Source organism: Schistocerca americana, chromosome 4 (genome assembly GCF_021461395.2).
Source record: "Schistocerca americana isolate TAMUIC-IGC-003095 chromosome 4, iqSchAmer2.1, whole genome shotgun sequence".
NCBI classification, from domain to species: Eukaryota; Metazoa; Arthropoda; class Insecta; order Orthoptera; family Acrididae; genus Schistocerca; species Schistocerca americana.
In genome coordinates, this window is record NC_060122.1 from 46908188 (window position 1) to 46928252 (window position 20065).

Sequence of the window (20065 nt, forward strand, 5' to 3'; positions counted from 1 at the left end):
TAAGTAGCTTACTGTAAATATAAACCATGCTTATGCTGTAGCAAAGCGTTTCATTAATTTCCCCGTCACCGTATAGAATACGATTTTTATACTACATAGTAAAAAGCATACTGCTCGAAAACTATGGCTGACACAAAAAACTAAGGCTAGATTTGAATTCAGCTCATAAAAATCTCGTGTAAAGATGAGCTCTCAAAGAAAGAAACTTTTTAAAAATTTTTTCGTTGGCCTGCGTAATCTTTTACAACGTGCTACCACTGAACAAAGATTTGCGGCTACACGAAGAATTTCCAACTTCGATGTTTTTTTTATCTTGACTGACAGGATGGTTATCATGCACTGGCTTAGTTGTGTACTTCAAAATGTACAAGAGACGTTGATGTAAATTTCGCCTCGCAAGACCGCTCAAGGCAAACAAACATGGCCTTCGACATTTTCTATTCGACACTGTAGTAGACATTTGTACCATCACCGAAACACGGTTAAAACAGAACGAATCGTTCGCACGCCAGGGTTACTCTGTCATTAGAGAGGATAGAGACAATGGCTACGACAATGCAGCGTTGCTGGTAAAACAAGGCAGCCACCTTTCCGCTGTCAGTATGGGCACTCAGCATGACCCATTGCAAAGGATGGGTATCCGTCTGCGGATCAACGACCTCCCTCTGAATTTGATCTCAGTACACAAAGCACCTAATGAAAGCCTTTCCAGACAGCAGTTAACAACAATCACTGCCTCGCTCGAAAAACGCCTTCTGCTCCTAGGAGACTAACGAGCACCATGCACTGTGGGGGCTGCAGAAATGCCAACACAATGGGGGAAAAATGCTAGTGGATGTACTAGATTGGGAAAACCTTACAGTACTGAATGGCGGCTCATCCACACGAGTAGTCCGACCAAATGGAGCTCTGACGGCAGTGGGTTTTAGCATAGCATCAACTGCACTCTGTACCAGAACAACATGGAAAGTAATAGCGGATACTTTCGGTGCGGATCCATTGCCAACTCAAATTATGAAAAACGTACAATTTATGGAGACTGTCAACCGCGCAATCAGACGGAAATTTAACACAAACAAAGCGAACTGGAACCTATTCGAAATACTACTGGAAGAAAAACTAATCTATAGCCTATACTGAGAATCATGAAAGAGTCTATGACGTGTTGGTGTCGCTTATCGATGAAGCAGCGGTAGTCTCAACACCTGAAAAGCGACATATGCGGACAACTACTCGCCAATCACCCTGATTGTGGGGTTCAGAATGTGACGCAGTCCTCTAGGAACGCAAGGAGACATTAAGAAAATACAGAAGTATCTCTAATGACACAAGCTTTCTTGCCATTGAGAAAGCATAAGCTGTAGCCAAGAAAATATTCACGTAGGAAAAACTAAAAATCGTGACAATTTCTGCACTCCAGTCGGCGAAGAAACTTTATTAACCTGGATCTGGAATGTAATACAGAACAATAAAACCTATCAGACAAGAGACATCCGACTTTTAGGATCGTTCTTGTGTATGATAGCTCCACCTGGCGTAACAGACAAGGGGCGAGGTGGAAAGAAGAGAGGAGAAGTGGCATTACACAACCCTTTTCGCTGGAGGAACTCCAGACTGCGCTCTCGCAAGGGAAGGTTACTGCCCCTGATACGGATCCGGATTATACCGACTACCCAGGTTACGGCACATCCCACACAAGGGGAAGCTGCTGCTACTCAGATTTTGTAATTCTTTATGGACACAAAAGATCAAAATCGACTCGCTGAAAACACGTCGTGTCGTCGCCATCCACAAGTCGGGAAAAAGATCTGATAAACGTGAGTGATATCGGCTTTTCAGCACACTACTGTGTTCGGCGAAGGTAATGGAAAGGATTAATTCGGCGCTTAGAATGGCGGTGTAAAAACAAGCTATTACCGGAAAAAAATACTTTGATTTTGAAAAGCAAAAGACACAACTGACACTTTCACTGTTGGTTATTGACATACAGCTAAATTTCTCTCTGTCGAATTATATGATAGTTGCGCATTCATAGATTTCATTAGAACATACAACAACGTGTTCTAGTCAATCTTTTGGAAAAAAACTGAAAAAACTCCAGATATCAAAACCACTCGTGCCCAACGTTGTACGCTTCCTGTGCAACAGGAAGCCAATCATTCTGCAACACGGAATTACTCTGGGATCCAAAAAAACTAGCAGAGGACTCCCCACAGGGATGAGTCTTGGCTCATCTTTTTATTCAGTCTCTATACAGCAGACCTTCATGACCTCTTTGCCAGTGACATACAATATTACAGTACGCAGATGACGTATGCATATATTTTGAAGCCAGTACTCTTTAGTCCTGACATCTGAAAATGCACGCTGTGATAGTACGTCTGCATGAGTGAATTGTAGGAAGCGCCTTCGGAATATGATAGCAAGTCCTCTCTTTCGATAGTCGTCTCTTTCGATTTTCACTCGACTTAGGATTCCACTTCCCCTAACGATGCAACAGCAGCCAAAACAATTAAATACCTTGGGATGATTGTTGTTAAGTTTATATGGGCTCTTCGTATCTGACGTGTAATTACCAGATGTGAAAACGCCTACAACTGGACTATGGTGGGCCTGTGATCGGTGGAGAGCAACGTCTTTATACCGGTCCCTACTAAGGACACAGTGATTTGATGCCATGAATGAGCATCAGACAGCACGCTCCAAACACTAGACACTGTGGAGTATAAAGCCTCGCGTACAGTTAATGGAGCCGGCCGCGGTGGAGGAGGGGTTCTAGGGGCGTCAGTCCGTAGCCACGCGGCTGGTACGGTCGCAGGTTCGAATCCTGCCTCGGGCATGGATGTGTGTGATGTCCGTAGGTTAGTTAGGTTTAAGTAGTTCGAAGTCTAGCGGACTGATGACCTCAGATGTTAAGTCCCATAGTGCTCAGAGCCATTCGAACCATTTTTGAACATTTAATGGGGCGTTTATGTTAAACCCTACGAGCGCATTACTGGTTCAAAGTAATGAACCACCGTTAAGGTTGCGGCGAATATTTCTCTGCGACTGTTTGGACGAATATTAGCACTTTGACGAAAAATATTTTGTGTGTGTGTGTGTGTGTGTGTGTGTGTGTGTGTGTGTGTGTGTGTGTGTGTAAGATGTTGGATAAATATCAGTTTCCACCGGCCGCGCCTGAATTTACGCAGTTTAAGTTACCAGGCATGGGAAAGTTGTCTTCTACCGCACTAACGTCGACTTTGCAGATTGACGTCAGGTCCAGTTGAACATGTCAAAACCAGGACCCATCAAATGCAACGGCAATGGAATTCCTGTCTCACTACCACGGCGCGTGCGTGGTGTATACAGAATGGGTCCAAGTCTAAAAATGGTTCAAATGGCTTTGAGCACTATGGGACTTAACAGCTGAGGTCATCAGTCCCCTAGAAATTAGAACTACTTAAACATGACTAACCTAAGGATATCACACACATCCATGCCCGAGGCAGGATTCGAACCTGCGACCGTAGCGGTCGGGCGGTTCCAGACTGAAGCGTCTAGAACTGCTCGGTCACACCGGCCGGCGGTCCAAGTCTAAAGAAGTCGCTGCTAGTGCTTATTGGGTACCCCAAAGCAAACAACACAGCCTACACAAGCTGGGTCCACACTACACGATTATGGCAGCCGAGCTGAACGCTATTTTGGAAGCCCTACAATTCACACAGACGTAGACAGCAAACATAGTCTGCATCCCTGATTTGAAACGATCACTATAGTTGCAGCAGTTGCAGACGTTGTTTCGCGTGCAGAGGAACTGTCACAACATTGTGATGGTATCGATGAAAGGCCACTCTTGGATACCTGGAATTAAACAAGTAGACGGCCGTGCAAAGCAAGTATCTCTACATGCTGCTCATGGAGCTAGTATATATATGATAAGCCGTTGAGGAGTGGAACAATCTGGACCAATAGTGAATTGATGAACTTGTGGATAGTATGCCACGAGGAATACAGGCATGCATCAAGGCATATGAGGACTGCTACTGGGTATTAGAGGTACCAGTGTGTACAGCAATCTGGACCACTACCTCTGAAGGTCTCGCTGTATGGTGGTACAACTTAAAATGTGTCGTATTCATGAGCAATATAAATGGCGGAAAAGAAACTTCGTGGCAGATTAAAACTGTGTGCCGGACCGAGACTCAAACTCGGGACCTTTGCCTTTCGCGGGTAGGTCATCTACCAAATGAGCTACCCAAGCGCGACTCACGCCCCGTCGCAGGAGAGCTTCTGTGAAGTTTAAAAGGTAGGAGACGAGGTACTGGCAGAAGTATAGCTGTGAGGACGGGACGTGAGTCGTGCTTGGGTAGCTCATTCGGTAGAGCACCTGCCCGCGAAAGGCAGAGGTCCCCAGTTCGAGTCTCGGTACGGCACAAAGTTTTAATTTGCCAGGAAGTTTCTTATCAGCGCACACTCCGCTGCAGAGTGAAAATCTCATTCTGGCGGAAAAGATGTTCATGTTGATCTCTGTTCAAATTTTCTGTACAGGTTATGGTGATGCAAAACTTTCTTTGATGTGTGTATTACTCTTGTGCGCATATAACAATTATAGTTTATTTTTACTTGCCGTTTAATCCCATTTACATCCAGTTTCTTGGAACATTTGCGCCGGTTTCTGTAGAGCGAATGGGCACGACGTTGCGGACGTGTGACTGTCGTGATACGTTGTATCAGGATAATCCCTGGGCAGCGTTTGGTATTCAAAGGACGTTTACATGGCCCATATTTCACGACAGTTTGTGTCCGAAATAGTGTTCCCTGTAAGAGTGCAGCAGTGTGGATGTAACACGTGGCATTTTTACGGTATGGCTTCGCAACATTTCTGTGTGAAGGCGATGATGCAGGCAGTTTCCAAGGCGTTACCGCTATCACCCAACAACGGTGGAGAATACCTGTTGTGGCCCAACACACGGAGACAGCGCCGCTATGCTATGCCTGGCCAGGTAATCGGAGCGCTGACACAGGTATTATTTCGTGTCAGGTAGAAAAAATGGCGCATGTTGTAGACCCACTTGATTTGTTTACGTACAGGAACGTAGATGAGGGCAAACCAGAGATATCCACGAATTTCATGAATGTGATTGGTACATCTGCGTCCAGATACATAAAGTATTACACCTAAAGACTTTAGTCTGAGAAAGGACAGTCCCGCTGCTACAATTGCTACTTATCTGCAGTAGTGAGCCATAAATGTATTTTGCATAGGTTCTTTAGATTTCTGAATTTTCCTGAATTTTCTTCATATGTTTTCTTCTTCATATACACCAGCTTGCCAATTGTTCTTTTATCCCGGGCTTTTTGTAAATTACTTTCCACGTCCTACAAATCTTGTAGACGAATCGCATTTATGAAGTTATAGTTGGCTCACTCTACTTGTGAACCGCAATAAAGCATCTACATAAAGATTTAATTGGTATTTCAAATCATATTAATGAATTGCATGAGCCCTTGCACAATTGTTGCAAGAGTTTCGTACCTAGAGGCATAATTTATCGTTGACTAGAAGTGTGTCAAACTTCTGTATGAATCGTCTGTAGCCAAACCCCAATGGATGATCAGTAACCCAATTGTAAACTGGTACAGTCATGTCTTAGGACTGGTATCGCCAATCCTCGTACCAGCTGCTTTTACGACATATTCAAGTGTCTTAATTTGAAACTGCTTTTCTATTCCTGGAGTACAATATTCGTGTTCCACAGTCTTTAATGTAAAATGTGTCCTCAGTGTTTCCTGGAAGATAGAGTCTTCATTTAAAGGAATGTTTATCAGCCGTTAGTGGGTCCGTTTGACATAACTGGATAGAGATTGATAGGTGGGACTCAGGTGGTCGCTCTTGGGTTTCCAGACACACTGTGGTCAGGCTACTCTCGCATTGTGTGCCACCCTTGCACCTGCATTACACCATAAATTTGCCGAAGATCTTTCGTAAAGTCATGTACGAAGCTGACAAATGGAATCCTTAAAGGTCCAATAAAATTCCTAAACGTTGGATTTGGCATTTGGCAGGTGCTATACTTCGTTCAGGAATGACCAGCAGAGCAGAAGAAGTGTTAGGCTTGTGGAAGTGCATTGCCGAATGATCCGTGCACGTCCCTGCAGCAAGTGTATGAATACTGCAGAAATTATAAGAGGCGTAACTTTTTTTTTTAATTTCTTGGCTTTCGGAACGTGCACTTACAGCCAACCAAACACAGGAAATGTTATTACAGTTGGTTTCGACAGTTCATGCAAGACATTATTTGAATTCTTGTCCTGGTATGATGTAACATAGGATTAACAAAGGTCAGATCCGACATAAAACAAGATTTACAATCAGAGTTCACGAAAACGAGTGAACAGGACGAAAATGGAACGCAAGATACACAGTGCTAGTATACTATAAAAATTCTACTGGTAACACAACAAGAAATGATAACTCGCCATTGGTACACAATTGGGATATTCCCAGGTCAGTCCACATTGATGACTATATATCTAAATTAACAAAATTTTCTTTGTATGTTCTCTGAGAATTGTTTCAAAAGCTTCGGATAGAGAGAATCGAATGCTTGTACAGGTCTGTAAGTTCCATCTACACAGAACAGAACAGAACAGCAGAACAGTTCACAAGAACTAAAGTTGTGCATTACAGCCACACGCATTGATACACCAGTACACAGCGGCATAAATTTAGAGACTGAGCATTCCATATTCTGCAGAGTGGCAGATACTGTCAATTGAGCTTTGTCTTCCTCTGGCATTGTAAGTACATTAAGCATTAATTAGCAACTGGGAGCTATGTCCTGATGTTGGCACTGTTGTCGAATTCGTATGGTAGCTTATATGCTGCTACAGCGTTCGGTGTCAACAAGCGTCGGTGGCTGCTTGGGAATACACGACAAAGAGCACGAAGATTACTTTTAAGGACGTTGATGTGATACGTTGCCCCGAAGACATTGCATAAATATGTGGTTGGATGACGCTTATGTCGAGTCGATGAAAGTGTTTGTTTTGAACTTCCGATGGTGAAATTTCAGCCGTACTGAAATTTTTGTGAAGCTCATTGATGTTTGTTTCGTATGATGCTCTGGAACTCTCGGAAATGTCGGACGAAATAACGTGTAGTGATCGCCTTAGATTTCAGATGTCTGCGACCATTCCTCTTACCAGTCCAAAGACAACTGCTTCGTGAGCATGGATATCATATATATACTAGCTCCATGAGCTGCTTGTAGAGATACTTGCTTTGCACGGCCGTCTACTTGTTTAATTCCAGGTATCCAAGAGTGGCCTTTCATCGACACAAACACAATGTTGTGACAGTTCCTCTGCACACGAAACACAACGTCTGCAACTGCTGCAACTATAATGATCGTTTCAAATCAGGGATGCAGACTGTTTGCTGTCTACGTCTGTGTGAATAGTAGATTCGGCGCAGATCCCTCAGAGTAGTTGGTGGGTGTCGTCCTTAAATAACCCTTTCCAAACTATTCCAGGCAGGTTCGATAGGGTTCTTGTCTGGAGAACATGCTGGCCACTAGTCCAGTGACGTTATCCTGAAGGAAGCCATTGACAAGATGTGCACGATGGGGGCGCGAATCGTCTTCCATGAAGACAAATGCCTTGCCAATACGCTGCCGATATGGTTGCACTATCGGTCGGAGGATGGCATTCATGTATCGTATAGCCGTTATGGCGCCTTCCATGACCACCAGCGGTGTGCGTCGGCCACACATAATGCCACCCCAAAACAGCAGGGAACCCCCACCTTGCTGCACTTGCTGGACAGCGTGTCTCCAACGATTGTCTCTAAGGCATATGCGACACCCATCGGTGAAGAGAACGTGATGCCAAACCTGAGCGGTACATTCGGCATCATGTTGGGCCCATCTGTACCGCGCTGCATGGTGTCGTGTTTGCAAAAATGGACCTCGCCATGGAAGTCGGGAGTGAAGTTGCGCATCATGCAGCCTATTGGGCACAGTTTGAGTTGTAGCTCTACGTCTTGTGGCTGCACAAAAGCATTATTCAACATGGTGGCGTTGCTGTCAGTGTTCCTTCGAGCCATAATCCGTCGGTAGCGGTCATCCACTGCAGTAATAGCCATTGGGGGGGGGGGGGGGGGGGGGGGGGGGGGGGGGGGGGAGTGCACGATGGGGTGCCATTGGCAGTTCCTGTCTCTGTATCTCGATGTCCGAACATCGCTTTGGTTCACTCTGAGACGCCCAGAAACTTCCCTTGTTGAGAGCCCTTCCTAGCGTAAAGTAACAATGTAGACGCGATGGAACGCCAGTATTGACTGTGTAGGCATGGTTGAACTACAGAAAACACAAGACCTGTACCTGCTTCCTGGTGGAATGACTGGAACTGATCGACTGTCGGACCCCCTCGTTTAATAGGCGCTGCTCCTGAATGGTTGTTTACATCTCTGCGTGGGTTTAGTGACATCTCTGAACAGTCAAAGTACTGTGTCTGTGATACAATATCCACATTCAACATCTATCTTTAGAAGTTCTTGGAACCAGGGTGATGGAAAAGGTTTTGTGACGTGTTATTTTACTGAATACGTATACGTATATTTTTTAGTCAGAGTTAGAAATGATACCAACGTGTACATAGATGATTCATATTTCTCATCACGGTACACGTGAAAGATTGTGAGCGAAACTGGATGAACAGGACAGGGCGCAGCCCATACGCTAGTTCGGGAACTACGTATTGAGGATGAGCACGAAGCCGGGACATTCCTCCGATTGACGAGCGGCGAGGTGCGGTTTCTTCTAGACTCCGTCCATAGCGAGACAAAAGTGAGACGAGCAGTAAGATTGCACCACAGTGATTGTTGCCTACCGTTTCACTGTGAAAGCTTGGACTACCTTACCTTAAAATATTTTATTTCACAAAAACGGTAGATTTAAATGTACTGCGTTCCGATAACAATCAGCATTTTTCATGTGATTCGTGCTGCAACCTACAGTATCCCTTTCGAGACCCTGTTTGCAGAATAGGCATGATCATTAAAGAAGCAGCTACGGTGCTCTGTAGGGATGTGAACATCTAAGCAAACAATCTGACTGGAAAAGAAATAAATCTCATTATTTATTATGAATTCCAACATTGGTAATTTTTCCATTGATATTTTTGGAAGTTCTGGTTCTGTATTTGCTTTGTCGTGTAATACGTATTCATTATTTTTTCAACTATGCTCAAAATACAAAGAAATTCCGGCTACACATGCATAACAGATTGCTGAAAACGCAGTTACACTACATAGAATTTCTGCAAATAGTTAAATCTTACTGACAGCTCTTTCTCATCGAGAATGGTGGTTTCTTACATATCCAACAAAGCGCAGAAGACTGGCCACAAAGATACAGCGCCTACTCGTCATCACCGATTTCGTCTAAATTTATGGTGTACGTAGGTCTTGGCATGAAATAAAAAGGCCAAGCGTTGAGAAAATATTACATGCACTTTGCTATTGCAACTCTGTGACGTCTATTTTTATTGCAAGAAAAAGAATTTGATCAAAAAGCTACAAAACTGCTCTTACCTCACAGAATGATAAAAATAAATCACATTCCGAGAAGACTGCATCTTTGTGCGTCACCAGCTATACTATTTGGCGAAACGATGCGTTACGCAACAAGCTCTGCGGTAGAGAGAACCTATCACGAATGTGAATCAAGTTTGCTTCGCTATAGAAAATTTTAAGTAAAGTTGTGCAATAAAAAAGAGGCGTTCATAACGTGTGTAAGATACTGAGAAAATTAGTGCTCCTTCCTTTTACGATGAGTATCACTACAGCAAGTGTAAATTACTAACTGTGCAGTAATGAAGTATTCAGTTTTTTATACGAAGTTCTTGTGTACGTCTTACAATTCTTACCTGGAAATTTGTTCGCAGTACCACATTGTCCTCTGCTTTCCCTTTACACGCCTTTTATGAAAACATTAACAAATGCAATATATTGACCTATACTTCGGTTTATTTGCAGTGCAAGTGACGTAAAGTTCGAAGGAAAAATTGTTGCACATACGAACTCAACCCCACGACCTTCTGATTACCGTTCTGCACGACACGCATCGTCCAACCAGCACCAAAAATACTGTTTTTCGGAACGTTTGTTGATCTGGAGTTCCCACTTGCGTCACTTTAATTTCTAGTCAAGTCCTGCATACATCATGTACCTGAACGAAATCGTGGTGAGCCAGGGCGGTACCCTTGTCATTGCCACAGCAGATTTCGAGAGAAGCTGAATTTTCCCTCATCGTCTCGACGCGCTACATGGAAAGCACGTGATAACAAGCTCGACTAATAGTGCGAGCCTTTTTATAAACGTAAACGGCGGCATAGAACTGTTCTTTTGGAAATGGCAGATGCAAACTATATGTTTGCGTTGACTATGGTTGCAATGTGTGAGTATCTGACAGATGCATTTTCTAACAGTGCTTTGTTTAAGAAGCTAAAACAGTGAACTATTCTCCTGTCGAACGCCTCACCACTTCCTGGTAGGAGCATTCCAGTTTCATAAATTATAGTCAGGGATAATACTTAAGCAAGTAAGTCTTTCTTGCTGAATCTAGGCTCTATTAGACGTCAACCTGCCGCAGAGCGTGTTTTTAACCGCCGGCTCTACTAAAAAGTTTCGGCATTTTAGTTATTAGTTTTAGGGTATTTAGAAAGCCGTTGTACTTTAACCCAAACACAGTATCAAACAGTCCTGACTAAGTGTTCAGTCCATAACTTCTTACTGGTTCAAAACGTGTCCTCTTGTATGGGTAATGGGATGCGTGACTGTGGATTCCATAAACAGAGGTCTCGTGCCAAATCTCAAGCGTGATGGATGCAATAACGGAAATTGCTTTTCCACTGCAACGAGGGAAACTAAAAAACGCGCCTATATCGCGAAAATATGCGAGGGACGGGTTTAGGGACTACAGCTATTGAAAGTGAACGGGGATCTCAGCGAGCCAAGAACTGCAAGGTTTCTGGGAATAAAGGCTTTCGGGAGACTGAAATAAGGCCAAATACTACTGTGATTTTCGTTTTGTCTGTACCTACTTGCTCGGATTCTCATACTACCTAGTTCTTCGTCAATCTCATAATGAGAGCAAAATGAGGGTGAGCGTATTTACTACCAATCCCGTGCCTGCTTTCAGTGCAGTTTACTGTGCAGCTGCCTTTGAAATACCCTGCGGAAAACAAAAATTCATCTTTAACTGCCCGCATCTCGTGGTCGTGCGGTAGCGTTCTCGCTTCCCATGGCCGGGTTCCCGGGTTCGATTCCCGGCGGGGTCAGGGATTTTCTCTGCCTCGTGATGGCTGGGTGTTGTGTGCTGTCCTTAGGTTAGTTAGGTTTAAGTAGTTCTAAGTTCTAGGGGACTGATGACCATAGATGTTAAGTCCCATAGTGCTCAGAGCCATTTGAACCATCTTTAACTACCTCCTGAGCTTCATTTCCCTCCTCCTACAGAATCAATAACAGAACCGCAAACCAACGCAAAACAATTATGGACTTACCCACGTACTGTACAGCGCAATAAAATTTTTTTTACGTGATTCTTAGGCAATCTGCTGAATGTTTGTCCTCAGTATTTCCAAACATGTTCAAGTTTCTTGAGGGAAGTCATTGTCCTGCGTATACGATTTTTAATTTTGAAACGAACACTTATTTCACGATTTTTCGCAATTAGCTAATTTTGTCACATTGTTCATTTTCAAGATACCTGGTTGTCACATGACTAAAGTTGCAGCAGCTTCAAGAACAGATAAGAGTCAGAAATCTACGTAAAACCTTCTACAAACCGCCATGACTGCGAGAAACTATCATCACATATCTTCCACATATTTGTGTGAGGGAAGTTCCGTCTAATCACATATTTAAGATGTCACTTGGGACAGCGGTGGTAACTGGCACAACCTACAGACGCATCACTAGACAGCACACTCCACATAAAATGTAAAAATATGAATTAAATTTGGTATCACCGTTAAATGACGTTACAGCTTTCACAGATGCCAATTCTGTATGTCAAGTGATTAATTGCAACCCTTGTAAGGGTCTTTGTCGCTGTTCCACCATAAAACGCATTAAAATCCGTTGGCTCGTACTTCAAACAGATCGTCCAACAATAAGACGCAACTTTATTAACGTTTCTACCACATGCAGTATATGATTAGCAGACGTGAGAATTTTTTTCTTTACAACGTAGTCTTACCTCCATCCGTAGTTCAAGACAGTATTTTGTCTAGAAGCTTCGCATATCTCTCAAACATCTTAATCATTAGATTTTCTGCCTAACTTAGTTCAGGTATACGTAGTAATGAGCCTTTGGCCAAGGGTTTATTTCTTTTGTTTAAGCTTTTTATATCTCTGACGAAACACTCGTGCAGTTGAATTCGCTAAAATGAGTCATTTAATTTTAAAACGTTGACAGTGTCATGTGCAATTTTATTTGAAATGAGAGATAACGGTTTTTAATGTGCTTTTGGCTGGCATAGCGACAAAGACCAGTCATTTCAACCTGAAACCAGCGTTTTACGAATTGTTTTTTAGTACCTGTCCCTTTGGCATGAAACCACCGATTCTGTGGCAAGACCGACCTTGTGAAGATTCTACAGTTTCAGTGACGAAATTAAGCAGACTGGTTCCAATGACAATGTACTTTGAGACTAACATTGATGTCAGCTTCAGCAAATTAGCTGTCATGAAACTCAGCTATATTAAGATCATACAACCGTAAAAATATACTTTCCTTTGACACCAGGGTCTCAGCTTCTAGATCTACCTGGATACATCACGCAACAATTCTCAAAATTGCTGGTGACACTGGATAAGTAACGTGGACTTCCCATTACTCAAACTAGTTTCCACAACACACAGAATAAATAACAGTTCTTACAAAACAACAAAAAGTGTTGAAAAGAAACGAGCTCTGAATAATAGCAATATCAAATTTCATTAAAAATAAGGTAGCTAGGAGGGATTGGATACACTATCCCACGCGGAAGCGTCAGATAAACGGGATAAGCTTAGTGCATAGTGCAGTACGCTAATATCGTAAAAATATCAAAAGCAGTATGTATTCTTTATGATAAGAATTTCTTATCACCAGCAGAAAATGTTGTGGGCATCTACAATGAGATACCAAACCATACCACTCAAAACCGTGAAGTTTCAACCTGAGAAGGTTATGGGAAACTAAATAAGCAAGGTAATCCTAACATTAAAGAACAAATACTCAGCTGTGACGTCGAGCCCTGAAGAAAGTGCATAGAAGGAACCACAACTTGCCTCAATCTGTAGTATTAAGGAGAAAATCTTAGTAGTCTAAAAAAAAAAAAACACTGTTAAACCAGTGCTAAGAAGCGAAGTAACCTACAATAAAGGCTTCAAACTAGAGCTCAGTATCATTGTCCCCTAGATTTAATATGGTTTTTGAAATGGTTATTTTAAATAAATAAATGCAGCATGCCTTTAGGAAAGAATGGATGAAGGAATGAAAAGAAGAGATATAATATTACATCTTTCCAAAGCCTCTGACATAGTCAGCCATGGGTCGCTCATGAAATTTAAGGCATACAACATTCAAGACTTGTCTATGCAGTCACTGTTAACTTACTATAGCAAGCAGTGCACCGAATTACTACTACTACTACTACTACTACTACTACTACTACTACTACGACAGTTCTTCCACCTTCATCTGGTAAGCTATGCTTAAGACACCACCACCCTTTTATTTTACCAGCAAAGCTGAGGGATTAGAGGCAGTTGAAACTGAAGGAGTGACAGAAGTAACCACGTATTTTCCTACAGTGAGGCCTAAATCCTCAAGTCAGTAAATCTGTTACTAACATTAAAACAATTTGCTCTAATGAGGATAAATAATATATGTAATATTAAATAGGAAGAAATAGGTAACAAAGTTCTTTGTGCCCTTCTGCACAAAAATTTTCGTCACGTAAACCACATCTATTCTGTGTGCGAGAAAATAAGCGGTAGGTTCCACCTGATACGCGAAGTGGCAAAAACAGTTCCAGCTCAATCCCTAAACATGGGATAAATTGTTAATCACGATACTGAAGTGTGCGGCCGCGTGGCAGGACAACACCTGAATACACTGTTGGTATTGTAGATAAGGGCAATGAGGTTAATGCACAGACTAAGGTCCGGAGAGTCCTCGTCTGACAAATACACTTCTGGAAATGGAAAAAAGAACACATTGACACCAGTGTGTCGGACCCACCATACTTGCTCCGGACACTGCGAGAGGGCTGTACAAGCAATGGTCACACGCACGGCACAGCGGACACACCAGGAACCGCGGTGTTGGCCGTCGAATGGCGCTAGCTGCGCAGCATTTGTGCACCGCCGCCGTCAGTGTCAGCCAGTTTGCCGTGGCATACGGAGCTCCATCGCAGTCTTTAACACTGGTAGCATGCCGCGACAGCGTGGACGTGAACCGTATGTGCAGTTGACGGACTTTGAGCGAGGGCGTATAGTGGGCATGCGGGAGGTCGGGTGGACGTACCGCCGAATTGCTCAACACGTGGGGCGTGAGGTCTCCACAGTACATAGATGTTGTCGCCAGTGGTCGGTGGAAGGTGCACGTGCCCGTCGACCTGGGACCGGACCGCAGCGACGCACGGATGCACGCCAAGACCGTAGGATCCTACGCAGTGCCGTAGGGGACCGCACCGCCACTTCCCAGCAAATTAGGGACACTGTTACTCCTGGGGTATCGGCGAGGACCATTCGCAACCTTCTCCATGAAGCTGGGCTACGGTCCCGCACACCGTTAGGCCGTCTTCCGCTCACGCCCCAACATCGTGCAGCCCACCTCCAGTGGTGTCGCGACAGGCGTAAATGGAGGGACGAATGGAGACGTGTCGTCTTCAGCGATGAGAGTCGCTTCTGCCTTGGTGCCAATAATGGTCGTATGCGTGTTTGGCGCCGTGCAGGTGAGCGCCACAATCAGGACTGCATACGACCGAGGCACACAGGGCCAACACCCGGCATCATGGTGTGGGGAGCGATCTCCTACACTGGCCGTACACCACTGGTGATCGTCGAGGGGACACTGAATAGTGCACGGTACATCCAAACCGTCATCGAACCCATCGTTCTACCATTCCTAGACCGGCAAGGGAACTTGCTGTTCCAACAGGACAATGCACGTCCGCATGTATCCCGTGCCACCTAACGTGCTCTCGAAGGTGTAAGTCAACTACCCTGGCCAGCAAGATCTCCGGATCTGTCCCCCATTGAGCATGTTTGGGACTGGATGAAGCGTCGTCTCATGCGGTCTGCACGTCCAGCACGAACGCTGGTCCAACTGAGGCGCCAGGTGGAAATGGCATGGCAAGCCGTTCCACAGGACTACATCCAGCATCTCTACGATCGTCTCCATGGGAGAATAGCAGCCTGCATTGCTGCGAAAGGTGGATATACACTGTACTAGTGCCGACATTGTGCATGCTCTGTTCCCTGTGTCTATGTGCCTGTGATTCTGTCAGTGTGATCATGTGATGTATCTGACCCCAGGAATGTGTCAATAAAGTTTCCCCTTCCTGGGACAATGAATTCACGGTGTTCTTATTTCTATTTCCAGGAGTGTATTTAACAATATATTCCTTATATTTGTATTAACTTACTATAGTTTTTGTGAACAGTAAAAACAAAGCAAGCAAATGTGATACACGCAACTACGACACTAGAAGTGGGATAACAAGATCATGCAGAGGACAAAATTAAATATAAGAATAGTCCATATTTTAATAGGTATGTATGGTTCAACAAGCTGCCACATACTTTAAAAATTTGTGAAACAGGGGGTTAGCTTTCCTAGTAAATACCTGTTTGCACTAAATGAATTCCAAGCTGAAGGCCCTCGATTGCAATATGTAAAGATGAATGTATTGTGTATCACTGCTGTATGTATTGTTTATATTAACTGATCACTCAACTAACGAATGACGTTTGGAAAAGGGACCAGCTTAATGATGGTAACAGTACTTACTCTACCCAACATCACATCGAAAGTAGTTCACAGGGGCGACTTCTGAAGCATTCCATACAAAAACTGGCTTCAGACAAAGTGACAGGCTAACATTACTACTCTTCAACTGTGCACTGGATTATGTATTGAGCGAATGGTAAGAAGATAATCAAAAGAAAATAATTGTGTGTGCGACAAATGAAGTTTTAACTTCTTGGGATTTGCTGATGCTCTTGCTCACCTAGCCAACAATACTCAGGAAATAATACAAGTTAAATCGCTGCAAGAAACAGCACAGGAAATTGACCCTAAAATGTCATTTGGAAAACAAGATTATGTTATCTTATCCGACTTGCAAATTAAATTACAATATAACAGGGAATCGAAACTGAGTTACGTATTGGACACCACCTCTCCCCCTTGAATTTGTGGCCGTGACGACAAAGATTCGTAGAACAGCCCTTTGTCTAGTTTATGTTACAAGGTGGCAAAGCCAACTAATGTGACAGTAGAAAGTATGGTCAAGGTAACAAATTACCTAGTAGAGAAGACTAATATCTACATGTGTGCCATATTGAAAAACGGATGAGGGGGGGGGGGGGGTCCAATACGCAGCTTTTACCCAAAACTTAATAAATTTGAAGATTTAGGTGAAATCGTAACAAACAATCTAAATGAGAACTAAAAATGGCAAAATACAGAAATTGAAGAAAGAAAAATACATTACTAAACAACAAAAAAGCGTGTCTATAGATGCTAAATTAAAAAACTATGAAACGGTTACACGACCAGAAATAACATATGCAGCTAAAAAATCTTCAAAACTACTACAGCAGAAATGGAGCAAAGACAGAAAGAAGAATTAGGAGACCAACAATATCTCAGTAAATGGGCATCGGAGAATATACATAGACATACATAAAATCATTGGATAGTAACTCTGAAGTAAACAATACACAAGAAAACAGAACTAATAACTAACACCATCAGGAAGAATAGCGTATCGTTCTTTGGACATCTTATGAGAACACCACAGAAAAGAATTAGTACAGGAGTAATAGAAAAGCTGTGGAATAGTAAGAGCAACATTATATTCGTCACAGAAATTTAGGAAGACATAAGAACTCCAAATTATAGAGTATAATTAAAAAAACCAAAATACTGGAAGACAGGCAAACCAGACCCCAAACGAAGATCAGGGGAAGAACTATAGGAAGAGTCGTCTCGTAAGAAGAAAGAAAACATCCGAGAGAACGAAGAAATATCGACCAGACAGAGTAAAGCACCCTTTACGTAACAAATTTTAACACTCCTTGCACAACCACTGTGTTATTAATCGTCATATTTAATTATTGCTGAACAATTGTATTGCAGAACACCACCAAGAAATTCTATAAACCTTCGTAAATTTAATGGAAGTGCTTACATCAAGTACATAACTTAATAATTAGGATTAAATAGTCCACGGAGCCGGTCGAAAATGGAAATGATTCGTTTAGTCTCAAATTTTCCCACAGTGGTAAAAGGGAGCGCCGTGAGCAACATACTAAGAATTCTGATAGGAGGAAAAGCGGTGGGGGAGGATAGAGTGTGAGGAAGTTAGTGTAGTTGGAGACCACTTTTGTACGCGTTTCTGTAACAACTCGAGAACAGACTACTATTACAAATGCATACCGTTAAAACATTGAACTGCATTACATACGCTACAAAAATGCTCTATTCATTTTGTTTTAGTCTGCGCGAATACAGCTAGAAAATATTGAAGATCTCGTATGACACGGAGGCCCTGTAACTTTGGTGTTTCGTGTAGGTAAAGCGTGGTATTGCCGCCACCCCCCCCCCCTTTCTCTCTCTCTCTCTCTCTCTCTCTCTCTCTCTCTCTCTCTCTCTCTCTCTCCCTCTCTCGCTCTCTCTCTCTCTCTCTCCCCCCCCCCCCTACGCTTTTTTGGTTGTGTGGTAACAGACTGATTCGTTGCAGAACCCGAGCTCAATGTTAGGTTCGAAGGTCACAATTTCGTTGAGAGTTGTACAAGTCAACGAATGTGAAAGGCAAATACAGGCTTTGTTAACAAATTCACCGGTAGCGAAGCCCCATGTTTATATCGGCGCCATACTGACAAATTTAACAGGTTGATATACCTAACGTTTACAGGTAATTAGGCAATTTACGTGCTCGGTGCACCAGAAGTGTTCTATCGAATCGTTCGTCTCGACTTGCCCTACACCACTCTAGTACGTTATGAACAGCTGCTGTTTACATCGTGCGTACCCGCGCAATATGATACGCGTCCGCAAGCGGGAGGGGCGGTCACGAGATGCATTACAGAATATGAGATTCTTAACAAAATCTGAATTATTTAGTCACTGTTAAATCCATAATATTTCCCATCACGGACGACAATGATAGAAATACGTTGTAGTAAAGACGTTCCAAACCTAATTGTAATTACCCGCTCAGACGTAAGATGAAGTTATTTAATGGGTAGAAAAAAAAAGGTGCTAACGAATCTGTCACGAAATATTTCTGGGAGTGATTATTATTACTTGTCATAAATACAGCAAGATTCTAATATTGAATAGTTCCAACACTTAATTTTCCAAATACTACCAAGTGACATGATACTGGTAGTAATTAGTTTAATAAAACATTTACAAAAATGAAATACAATAGAATTTAGGTTTCGTGATTTTAAACATAAAATTATTCAAAGAAAATTCGTTTAGCAAGGAGCTAATGTTGCTGATGGTGTATGTGGTGTAGGAGAGGGGAATTACTAATATCAGATTGCATTCGTGGGCAACAAATTCTGAGCTGAATTCGGCGCTCAATGAACAGTCTGCATCCCAGATTCAACTAGGGGGCAAACCACTAGCTACTCAAGATTGTGACGTTTTCCTATCATTGCGTGGTTCGGGTTAAGAGGGCGATGATTAACAGCGGCATTATATTACGGCTCACCTCGATACCTCCATGTACAAAAAAGTTGCGTTATGCAAACAAAGTTCACACAGTTGTCCAAACAAGTTACGTAACGTAATTAAAGTTTACGAAAGTACTACAATGAGCGAGGTAGCGCAGTGGTTAGCACACTGGACTCCCATTCAGGAGAACAACGGTTCAAAGCCGCGTCCGGCCATCCAGTTTCAGGTTTCCCATGACTTCCCTAGATCGTTCCACGCAAATGCCGGGACGGTTCTTTGAAAGGGCACAGCCGATTTCGTTCCCCATCCTTGACACAATCCGAACTTGTGCTTCGGTCTCTCATTATCTCTATGCCGACGGGACGTTAAACCCTTTTTTCTCTTCCTCTTTTACAAAAGAACTATTACAGCTCTGTCGCACACTTCAGCTAGTCACACAGTGAACGAGTGAAAGGAGCATGTTCGGCGCACTAGGGACGCTTGAAGTCTCCCGGTTTGATTGGGTAGTGTTGCCGACCCCGTTGTGAAGGAAGTAAACGCGAACCGGTAAAGAGAAAATACGATTTCGAATGGCACTGCAACAGAAATGAACCATGACCCTCCTTCGCCCTTATCAGTGGAAATAAAGCGAAACTCTTGACTACAGTTTATCACAGCGAAATACATTGTTTCTAACGGTTGAAAGTGTCTGGGATTTTTAAAGTAAAATTCACTTTCTCCTACTTAGTGACATGTGCCACGTTTCACCTATCTGTCTGCAACGGTTTTTGTTGCTTCACGTCGTTCCTTTATTAAGTGACGTGTCTGGGAGTGGTTTTCATCTCTGTATTTGCTTAAATCGGTTGTTAAATACTGGCAAGAGAAAATCTGGAAATCAGAAGTACGAGCGGTTCCAAGGGTTATTTAGCTTGTGATGTATTATTTCCGAACCTGCAAATATCTCTACTGGCTGCACAAGCGTGAAACAAAGCTTGGAGCTAGTCTTTCCAGTACACGAGATAGCGCCCAGTACAAACACGGGATGCGACGGTTTGTGAGGTGCAACTTGAACAAACGCCTGAAACTGTTTTAACGATTCTGTGCGTTCATCACTCACGTGAAAACAGGTAGAATCACGT